General features: G+C 36.7%; 1 long non-coding RNA gene across 6 annotated transcripts; it reads right to left on the bottom strand.

Moving 5' to 3' along the window:
- Positions 1 to 5612: 5612 nt before the first annotated feature.
- LOC110937934 lies at positions 5613 to 9749 on the bottom strand. 6 transcript variants are annotated; one of them, XR_002591127.1, is made up of 8 exons: positions 9388 to 9749; positions 8642 to 8756; positions 7797 to 7888; positions 7624 to 7713; positions 7387 to 7535; positions 6336 to 6379; positions 5985 to 6161; positions 5613 to 5805 (listed from the first exon to the last, which is right to left on the bottom strand). It is a non-coding gene; the product is annotated as an uncharacterized LOC110937934 (long non-coding RNA). The 6 variants fall into 6 exon arrangements; XR_002591125.1 differs by lacking the exon at positions 8642 to 8756 and having other exon boundaries at positions 9388 to 9464; positions 9576 to 9749; XR_002591121.1 differs by lacking the exon at positions 8642 to 8756.
- Positions 9750 to 10074: the final 325 nt, after the last annotated feature.

Here is a 10074-nt window from a genome sequence, read left to right as displayed (position 1 = left end):
CTAAATGCTGTTGAAGATTGTGAGAGTGTTGCACAGGAAGAGGTTGAAGATCCCTGGTTTTGGTCAGACAGGGAGTTTGTTTGTTGTTTTGTATAAATTTGATTTGTGCTTGATGATTGCTGTTTGTTTGTTTGTTGTTTGTTTGTTTGGTTGATGATTGTGATGTTTGATGTTAGTTTACTTTGAATAAGTGGTGATGGACTATGCCGAAACCCTCACGGCTGAACAAGCATGATTACTGTCACAGATTGAAGCACGGTTTTTTAACTGTCAAAATCAATGGGTTGTAAATCATGGGGGTACTTGATGTTAAATTTTCTGCAAAACAGAGCATGAGATGCAGAAAATGGATGGCAAGACAAAGCTATCAGTATCGGTTTGTCATATTTCTTTAATGATTTTGCATTTTAGGGGGAGATATATTGTCAGAAAATACAAAAACATTAGAAAATTTGAAAAAGCCAAAAACATGATAAAATTCAAAAATTGAGCTTTGTGTAAAAAGAGGAAATGATAGTACATCAGTAGACAGTTACAGTATGCTAAAGAAATGTAATGTTAAATAGCGTTAAACAGTCTCACTGATGATATGTCGATAGGTTTTTATACACTTAGTAAACTTTTTCGGGATATAAACCTAAATTCAAACTTGCTTATTTCGTGGGGAACACTACTTGAATATATAGGTAACCCCTGAAATCTCGTTTGAAAGGTCCCATATTCTGAGATACTAGGTCTTTATACTCAGTGATATCTGGGGTATTATTCCGGGACTTCTGCTGTATGGAAGTACTGACCTAGTCCCCGAATAATACTTTCTGCAAAAATGCTTGAAACACAGCATCGCCCTCAGCAAGCTGATGAAACAATAAAATTGATAGTCGCTGCTGTTGTAACAAAAAGATCCTCTAAAGGGGACACACCAAAAGTCGAGCCGTCATCTCTCTGCTGAACGGAAGTTCTGACCTGAGCTCTCACGGTTTCGCATCTAACCCCTTACAGATATCATCTGTGGTATACTCACCTGTAAGACTGAATATCTGGGATTCTGGATACGGGAGTATATTCAAATGGTGGGACACATGAATGAGTTAAGTTCTTAAAACATCTAATTCGTATCCTGAATCAGTTGAAATTTGTATGAAAATTTAAATGGATCAGTATATCGACAATCTAAGTGAATTGTTTAATTCTTAATGTGTATCTAAGCTCAACGGTACTTGTGACTTGTCAAAAACTGATATGATCCTCTGACGCATACTCAAACAAAAATATTATTTGTAAATATGTTTGTACATATTTTTTTACTGCTTTATATTTTCAGAAAATACAAAAAGATTTTGATTTCTGCTTTATTTTCGATAAACCGATGTCTGAGTTGCTGAGTTTCAAAATCTAAGTAAGCTGATTGTGTTTCTGAAAATAAAACAAGTTCATTAATTTGAAACTTGAAATTTCTAGAAAACTTCAAAAACAAATTTGTGATATCTTCAAGGTCATTAACTTGAACTTGAATGATAATTTGTGGGGAGTTGGATTCTTTATATTGTCAAAATCTGTAAAGATTGTTGATAGGGGAAGTGATATAGAGAATTGAATAGTGCCAGATTACGGTTTCTGGTTGATGATTTTAAAATGTTAAATACTTATGATTTGTATGAGCAATTGCAGGAAAAATCCAGACTACGATCCCGAGAGTAGAGACTAAGGGGGAGTCTGAAGACGAGCTCAAAGAAAACGAAAGTGTGCAAAAGCCAGATATCATTTCTGAAAGAGCTTGTAGCTGAAAAGCAAGGTGTCGATCCCTAAAAGCACGGAAGCTTGACGAGAGGGGGAGCCTACTGATGATAAAGTTATAAAGATGTTCAAAGAGAAAGATTGAAGGATACTTATATTGTTACAATCTGAACAAGTTGGCAAAGATGATCAAGACCGAAGAGGTGGCATAACAGAGAATGTTCACTGAAGACTTCGTCAATATCCGAGGGGGAGTCTGTTAGTGCATTACGTCTATTGGCTTCGCCTTGTATCATGTAATAGGATAGAATAGGTTAGAATAACCAGTGCACGAGGTTCAGATAATGAAAGTTCATGGTTTAGCAAGGAGGTCCGCTTATATGGACATTGTCCATATAAGCGAACCACACTCACTGAACTGGTTCGCTCATAGGGTTGTACATATAAGCGAACCAGACAGGTTCGCTTATATGGTTGTCCTATGAGCGAACCCAATCACCTATAAATAGTGCACTAGTTGTTTCATTTGGTAAGGGCTCGGAACTTGTAACGAAGTGCTGCCGATTTGCTTCCAGGTTGTAAACATTGTCAGAATTAATACAAGAAGCATTATATTTAGTTTGAGCGTCTGATTCATCGATTCCGCCTTTGAATTAGATAAACGACTCTTCTGATCGACTCATTCAGGGTCAACGACGTTCCAACAATCTACTACCAGTCCAGTTGGGAAGCTTCGACGTGGTAGTAGGGATGGATTGGTTATCAAGCAACAAGGCAGAAATTGTTTGTCACGAAAAGGTCGTTCGCATCCCAACAGAAGATGGTGAAACAATTGTGGTTCATGGAGAAAAGCGTGATACGCCTTTAAAAATCATCAGCTGCCTGAAAGCCCGTAAGTGTTTACAGAAGGGATGTGTTGCCTTCCTGGCACATAATGTAGATAAGAAAGCTGCTGAACCAAAGATCGAAGACATCCCTGTCGTGAGGGAATATCCGGAAGTCTTCCCAGAGGACTTGCCAGGATTGCCACCTCAGAGGCAAGTGGAGTTTCGTATTGACTTAGTTCCAGGCACTGCGCCTGTAGCTAGGGCACCTTATAGACTTGCACCGTCAGAGATGCAGGAATTGTCGACACAACTTCAAGAGTTGCTAGACAAGGGATTCATCAAACCAAGCTTCTCACCTTGGGGAGCTCCAGTTTTGTTTGTTAAGAAGAAAGACGGTAGTTTCCGTATGTGTATTGACTACCGGGAGTTGAACAAGTTGACGATCAAGAATAGGTATCCTCTGCCAAGGATTGATGATTTATTCGACCAGTTGCAAGGTTCAAGCTTTTACTCTAAGATCGATCTGCGATCAGGATACCATCAGCTAAGGATACAAGAGGAAAGTATCCCGAAGACAGCCTTTAGGACTCGTTATGGGCACTACGAGTTCCTAGTTATGCCGTTTGGGTTGACAAACGCACCTTCAGTCTTTATGGATTTGATGAATAGAGTTTGCAAGCCGTATCTAGATAAGTTCGTGATTGTGTTTATCAACGATATTTTGATTTATTCGAAGACAAAGGCTGAGCACGAACAACATCTAAGAGCTATTTTGGAGCTGCTGAAAAAGGAACAGTTGTATGCCAAATTCTCTAAGTGCGAGTTTTGGCTACGTGAAGTCCAATTCCTTGGACATGTGGTAAATGGGGATGGAATTCATGTGGACCCCACCAAGATCGAAGCGATCAAGAATTGGGAGACTCCAAAGACGCCAACCGAGATTCGTCAATTCTTGGGTTTGGCTGGCTACTATCGAAGATTCATTGAGGATTTTTTGAAGATCGCTCAACCACTGACACTCCTCACACAAAAGGATAAGAAGTTTGATTGGGGAATCAAACAGGAGGAAGCGTTTCAGTTGTTAAAGGATAAGCTATGCAATGCGCCGATCTTAGCACTACCGGAAGGTACAGATGATTTTGTGGTATATTGTGGCGCTGCGCGTCAAGGTTTGGGTTGCGTGTTGATGCAACGCTAGAAGGTTATAGCTTACGCATCGCGCCAGCTGAAGGTACATGAGAAGAACTATACCACGCATGACTTGGAACTAGGCGCAGTAATATTTGCATTGAAGATCTAGAGACACTACCTATATGGTATGAAATGTACAATCTTCACAGATCATAAGAGTCTGCAACACATATTCTGTGACAACTGGCACAAAACCGGTAATTTCCATACACTTTAATTCTTATTTAATGATTGCAATTATGTGCTTAAATGTCAGTATTGACCGAATACATGCTAAACAAGTGAATTCATGCACGTTGTAGACCACAAAATATTGCTTTATGCATAAACGAGAGCTTTGCGTCAGAAATACTAGTAAACTCACCGGTAAGACACACTGTGTCAGCAGAACTGTAGAAAGCAGTCAGACATTAGAATTAGGGCCTAGGTGTAGGTCCAACAACAAGAATACATTAAAACCCAAGAGTACATAGAAGGGTTTATGTATAAACTTTACGAAAGCTAAAATACGCACTAAAAAGCACCCGAAACGCACTTTAAGTGCAGAATTTTATTAAATTCAGCACAATTCAGCTTTTAACAACATAAATATTGTGCAGAAATGCCGTTTTATCATCCAGAATATTTCCCTAAGTGACGGGAATCGAAAATATTACAGAAAGGTACTTAAAAGACACTAAAAAGTGTAATTTAGCGCTTTAACGAATCGGTACCTAACCAAACAACCGGATATTACCCGGAACACCAAAATAATGCTAGAAGCATTGTTTTATTTTTCTAAGCTAGTTAGGGTCCCCGAATACCCTAACACCCATTATAACTTACAACACACACCATACACTAAATAAGCTCCTAACTTAACTAACTAGCCAAACTAACTAGTTCAAAACTAACCACAACCCCCCCCCCCTATGAACCAATCGGTTCCCCTATGTGGGGCACAATCGATAACTTTTGAATATTTTATTCAAGGTGGTCTAATATCTTGGTGGCATTTTATTTAGTGGACAAAGCATAACTTGGTTATAAATATAACCATAAGGTTACACTCATTCACAAAACCACAATCAAATTCACATCTCTCTCTCCCTCCCTTGATATTCTCGGCCGAAGACATAGGCACCACCACCACCGCTTTTTGATTTCGATCTTGCTATTTCAAGCACATTCAAGGGTGAAGGATCACGCACAAGGAAGCCCGATGCTTACGGTTTGCCAAGGACCTCACCACAACGCTATTAACCACCCGTTTTTCGCCTAGTTTCTTCCCTAGCCACGAGCTAGTAGTAAGTGACTCTAAACACCTTCTTGATCTTGTCTAGAGTGGTTAATAAGAGATTTGTCGGTTGAAAATCATGGACACTAAAGATCTCAAACTAAAAGTCTTGTAAATTGATGAACTTGATGGCACTACAAAAAAAATGCCATTTAGTGACATACAAATGGTGCCACCAAAAAACTAAAAAGTGCCACTAAAGGCCTCTGTAAGAATGAGCGGCACACAAAAAAAGTGCCACTAGAAGCGCTGACGCTAAATCCTTTTAGTGGCACTTTTTCAATATGCCGCACAATATTTTTGGGGTTTAGTGGCACGTTTTTAATCTTTTTAGTGGCACTTTTTTGAATTGACGCACAATGTTTTTGGGTTTTTAGTGGCACTTTCTTTTGCCACAGTATAAAAGACTTTTGTGCCACAATTTTTATGCCTTTAAAAAGTAATTATAATTACATATCAATACTAGTTTCAATTATTTCTAGTTAAATATATATACAATTTTTAGTGCCACATAATTTTGCTACAAAAATCACATTATTTACAATATTAAATATAAAATAAAAGTTCGATAAAATTGTAAATGTGGAAATCATACTACTATAACTTCAACAATGAGCTTGATCCGAAACATAATTCAAATGTTAGCAAAACATTGTGTAATAAGTGACATTCCAAACTCCTAATGTTTACACGATGAGTCTAAACGTTCTTTTTGGTGAGAATTTCACTGTCTTAGAACTTAGCTCCAAAGTTTCTCATGATATCTACCCTACCCTGTGATTATCAACCATATAAACAAGGATTAGTACTGATTCAAAAAAATCTAAAATTTTTTAATTTAACAAATTCATTGTTCTTGATTCAAAAGAAAAAAAAACATGTATAAGAAAACGAGAAATTACCTAAACACATTGAACTAGATTATACAACAATTTGGTGGTGGGAAATCATACCTTGGGCTACTCGCGTAATCTTTTAACAAAACCAATTGAAACGAATTTATTCTTTTTCTGTTGATGACAAGGAATGACAACCCAGCTTGTAAAATTTACCAGCCACTTGAAGTATCCAAAATGAACAACTATCCAATCATGTTTATTTGGTACACGTTAGTATTTATGTAGCTTAACCTGTAGTAATAAGTGAAACAACAGGTCAGTTTTCAATTTAAATGAAGCCAAAAGAAGTATGTTTATGGAATATAAGGATTAATTCTTCAACATCAGTTAGAAAATGCAAATCCAAATTAAATACTGTAAGGAAATATGTGATAAGCTAAGGGTGCGTTTGGTTCGAAGATTCACCTACGCAAATTGGGTTCTTTGCTCATAAATATCACCCTGCAAGGCTGCAACACATTTCAAACGGGTCACTTGCAAAACTAAAATTTCATTCTAGAGTTGGAATCTATCAAAATATTTAAATGTAAGTAAACAACAATTAATTCGTCTAACCTAAAGCTATCAAGATTATATCTTTTCAATACCGTTTAAACACTTCGAACTTCGGAACATAACCAATAGCTAGCGAATTAAAAAGTAAATATAACAAACAGAACTTTGGAACATAACCAATAGCCAGCGAGTAAGAAGCAACATGTTATGAAATGCTTAGAGGCTGCAGTGGAACCCGGCTAGAACTATGTGCAGGGAACCCGGCTAGAACTATGTGCAAACAACAGGGTAGGGTTGCTATCAGACATAACTAGAGTTCTTCGGGAGAAGGGACTAGTAGTACTGAGAGCAGATCTGGCAACGAAAACCAAAAAATCTACGGTGGATATTACGTTCTCTGTGATGGACATAGTTATAAACAATGTGGACGTTGAGTTGGTGAAATCCATGAAGAGAGAGATGGGTCTAATAGATCTAGCAGTGAAAAATGAGAAAGTTGTGAAGCCATCACCTGCTGTGAAGCCCCGGTTCTCAATTGGAGATATCTTTAAGTCTCAATTGAAGACAACTGGTGACCCATTCAACTTATCTCCTTTAAACTTCCTAACAGAAGTGAAAGTGTTCCGGCAAAAAAGACTTATCAAATTACCAGTTCGTAATACTTTAGTCAGGTCGCTTAGTCAAAACATGGAACGACATGTCCGAACCATCCAAACTAATAAATCTGAACCAGCTAAAAAATCATACAACTCTAAACACAACATACAATTACACAATAGCCTAACCCGCACCTAGACCCGAAACCCTAATGACACTTGTCTTTTACTAAAAAACTCAAACATCATGGAATCAAAACCTCAAATTGACAAAAGACCCACCAAATCGACTAGAATGTATGTGTATTAAGGTTAAAAATGACACAAATCTACTGAAATTACAAACAACTTAGGAATGTACATACCCACTTTGGATGTTAATGGGTTGGTGGGTTGAAAGCCAAAAGAACTTAATAATCTTGATAATACGAACCGAATAATGTTGATAATTCGAACTGAAAAATCTGATAATATGAACTTATATCATCTGTTTAAACTTAAAGACCTATAAATACTGCAGAAAAAGTGGAAATTATCAATTAAAAAAATAAAAAGCATAAATCATTAGTTACGCATGGGAATAATTAGGCTGCCTATCATACCTGGGAACCATAAGCGTAGTAAATGCGAATCGCCCAGAAGAAGCGCCTAGGCGCCAAAAGCGCTTGCTTACTCTTGTATATCCTCCTACCCTAGCAACGCACAATCAATATATTGTTTAACCACAATTAATATCAAGTAAAAAACTTAACCAAAGAAGAGGTTTAATGTTCACTTTTATCGGTAAGCCAGCTCTCTAAATAGTTTGTGAATAACATCATATCCTCTCACAAAGGCACCAGCATGCCTGGCAGCACAAAGGGTGCCCTGTAAAAGTTATAGGTCAGTAAGCACATGAAAAAACAAACCATTAGCATTTTTCAAATTCTTCTATAACTAGAAGAATAAAAGTATTAAAAGGCTGCAGGAACTATAATGATGATAGGCAAGAAAGAAATTATGTAAGAGAGTAATTAGCCTCAACGAATCACACACCAATATAGTATTTTCTAGGAATGAGCTCGGTACCAACAAGTACCGAGCCGGTATTGGTACCGAAAATCCCCAAAAGTGGGTATCGGTACCGAATATACCTGGTACGGTACGGTTCGGTACCGGTATTTGAGGGAAAAAACCGGTACCGTACCGGATAGGTACCGAAAATGTCAAAAGTCGGTACCAAGTCGGTACCAAATCGGTACCAAAAATGTATCCAGCAAACAAGAAAAAAAACATGTTATAGCATGCCATCATATCAGCACACAAAATAATCTGATTCAGAACCATATGAACATTTTAAAAGTGACAATACAGAGCCGGTGATATGAACCACCATGACTGTCTACCTCAGAGGCTCAGAGTAAGCCACCGGACCCCACCATTTGAAATTCATATTATATAATGTACTCAATGAATAAATGTAGTACAAAAGAAACTTCATTTTGGAAAAAAAAATTATACATATAATATATCATTATAGTAAAACTAATTAAAACAATACATGAATACAAGATTATCAGCTCCCTGTATTCACAAATGAATGAACCAGAATATCACCTTAAACATTTAGAAGTAACATACATCTTTTTGTTTGGCATTTTAACCCATTTTGTTCCATTAGTGATCAGGCATGTATATGGGATACTAGGATCATCATATATAAAAAAAGAGAGTCAAATAGAGTTCCAAAAGTTACCTGCAAAGTGCAAATAAGCATAACACCAACTTAAACATTCAATAAGCAATAAAAATGTAAAACTGAACATTATTATAATATAAAAAATAAAACAACCTACTTCTACTCTTAAAGTGATATACGTATTGGGCAAAATATAGATGTAGATCTTAGCAATCATATACAGGAAACAAAGTTGCAACTTGACAGTTGTGAGTCTTTAAAAAAGAAGAGTTTGAGTTAATGCAATCCTATATGGTTATAGGTAACTATATCAGGAGGGAGCCCACGTTCCTCAAGAATTCACATTATTCTACTTGGGTTGCTTGCCCTATACCAACCGAAAACCAAGATGTTTTACATTTTCATTTCAAGATCTACAAACAAACCACATAAACAAACATTATTCCTCGATTTTATGAACCCTAAATCAGTTTGATTTCAACAACTAAATTTAATCACAGACTAATATATTGTTATAAGAGCATCAAAACACTATATATTGTGAAATCTTCACAAATAGATACAGTAGAATGGCACATCAAACCTGTTTTTGTTTAAAATCAGATAAAAAGATCCGTGAAAATAGTAAGTTAGCAACCAAACAAAATCTGAAAACGAAGAGAATGAACTCGAATAAGAGTGGACTTACTGACTTAGGGCTTGGGAGCAAATTGAAAAGGATGAACCAATAAACCGATGTCCAACAAAGATGAACCGAAGATGGCTCTTCCGACCAACAGCAATCAAAATAAAAAACAAAGATGGTTAGTGAAATCAACAAAGACAAAATTGACTTTAGTGAAATTAGAACCATTACCAGTGATATCGACGAGTTACCTGTTTGGCTAGGGTTTGAAGATGAAGAACGGAGGTCAATGAAACACCTGTGAAGATTAAGGTCATCTTTTGTGAACCAGATATGTGATTCTACTTTGATGTGTGGCTAGGGTTTTGTTATTGATCGGAGGGAAGACATTTGGATGGGAGGGAAATGATTTGGGGGAAATTTTATTAAAGAATTTAAGGAGGGAAATTTTCAAGAACAATAAAAAACACTTAAATATTCAGTGGCATACATAAAGTGCCAATAAAAACCTAAATTAGCAGCACTAATTGCTAAATGCCACTAAAAGTATGTGTAGACAAAAATGATATACACAAAGTGCCGTTAAAAAGCTAAATTAGTGGCACAAAACCTAAATGCCATTAAAACCTTGTGCCACTAATTGGCATTTTTTTTGTAGTGTGGGTAAAAGGAAAGTAATGGTGTAAAACTTGTTAAACTTGTTTTGTTATGAGTATTTTGTGTTGTTTGATGCTAGTAGTAGTTCGGATC

The sequence above is a fragment of the Helianthus annuus genome, chromosome 1 (genome assembly GCF_002127325.2).
Source record: "Helianthus annuus cultivar XRQ/B chromosome 1, HanXRQr2.0-SUNRISE, whole genome shotgun sequence".
Taxonomy (NCBI): Eukaryota; Viridiplantae; Streptophyta; class Magnoliopsida; order Asterales; family Asteraceae; genus Helianthus; species Helianthus annuus.
Note: the sequence above shows the minus strand (reverse complement) of the source record. Positions and strands in the feature narration are given on the sequence as shown.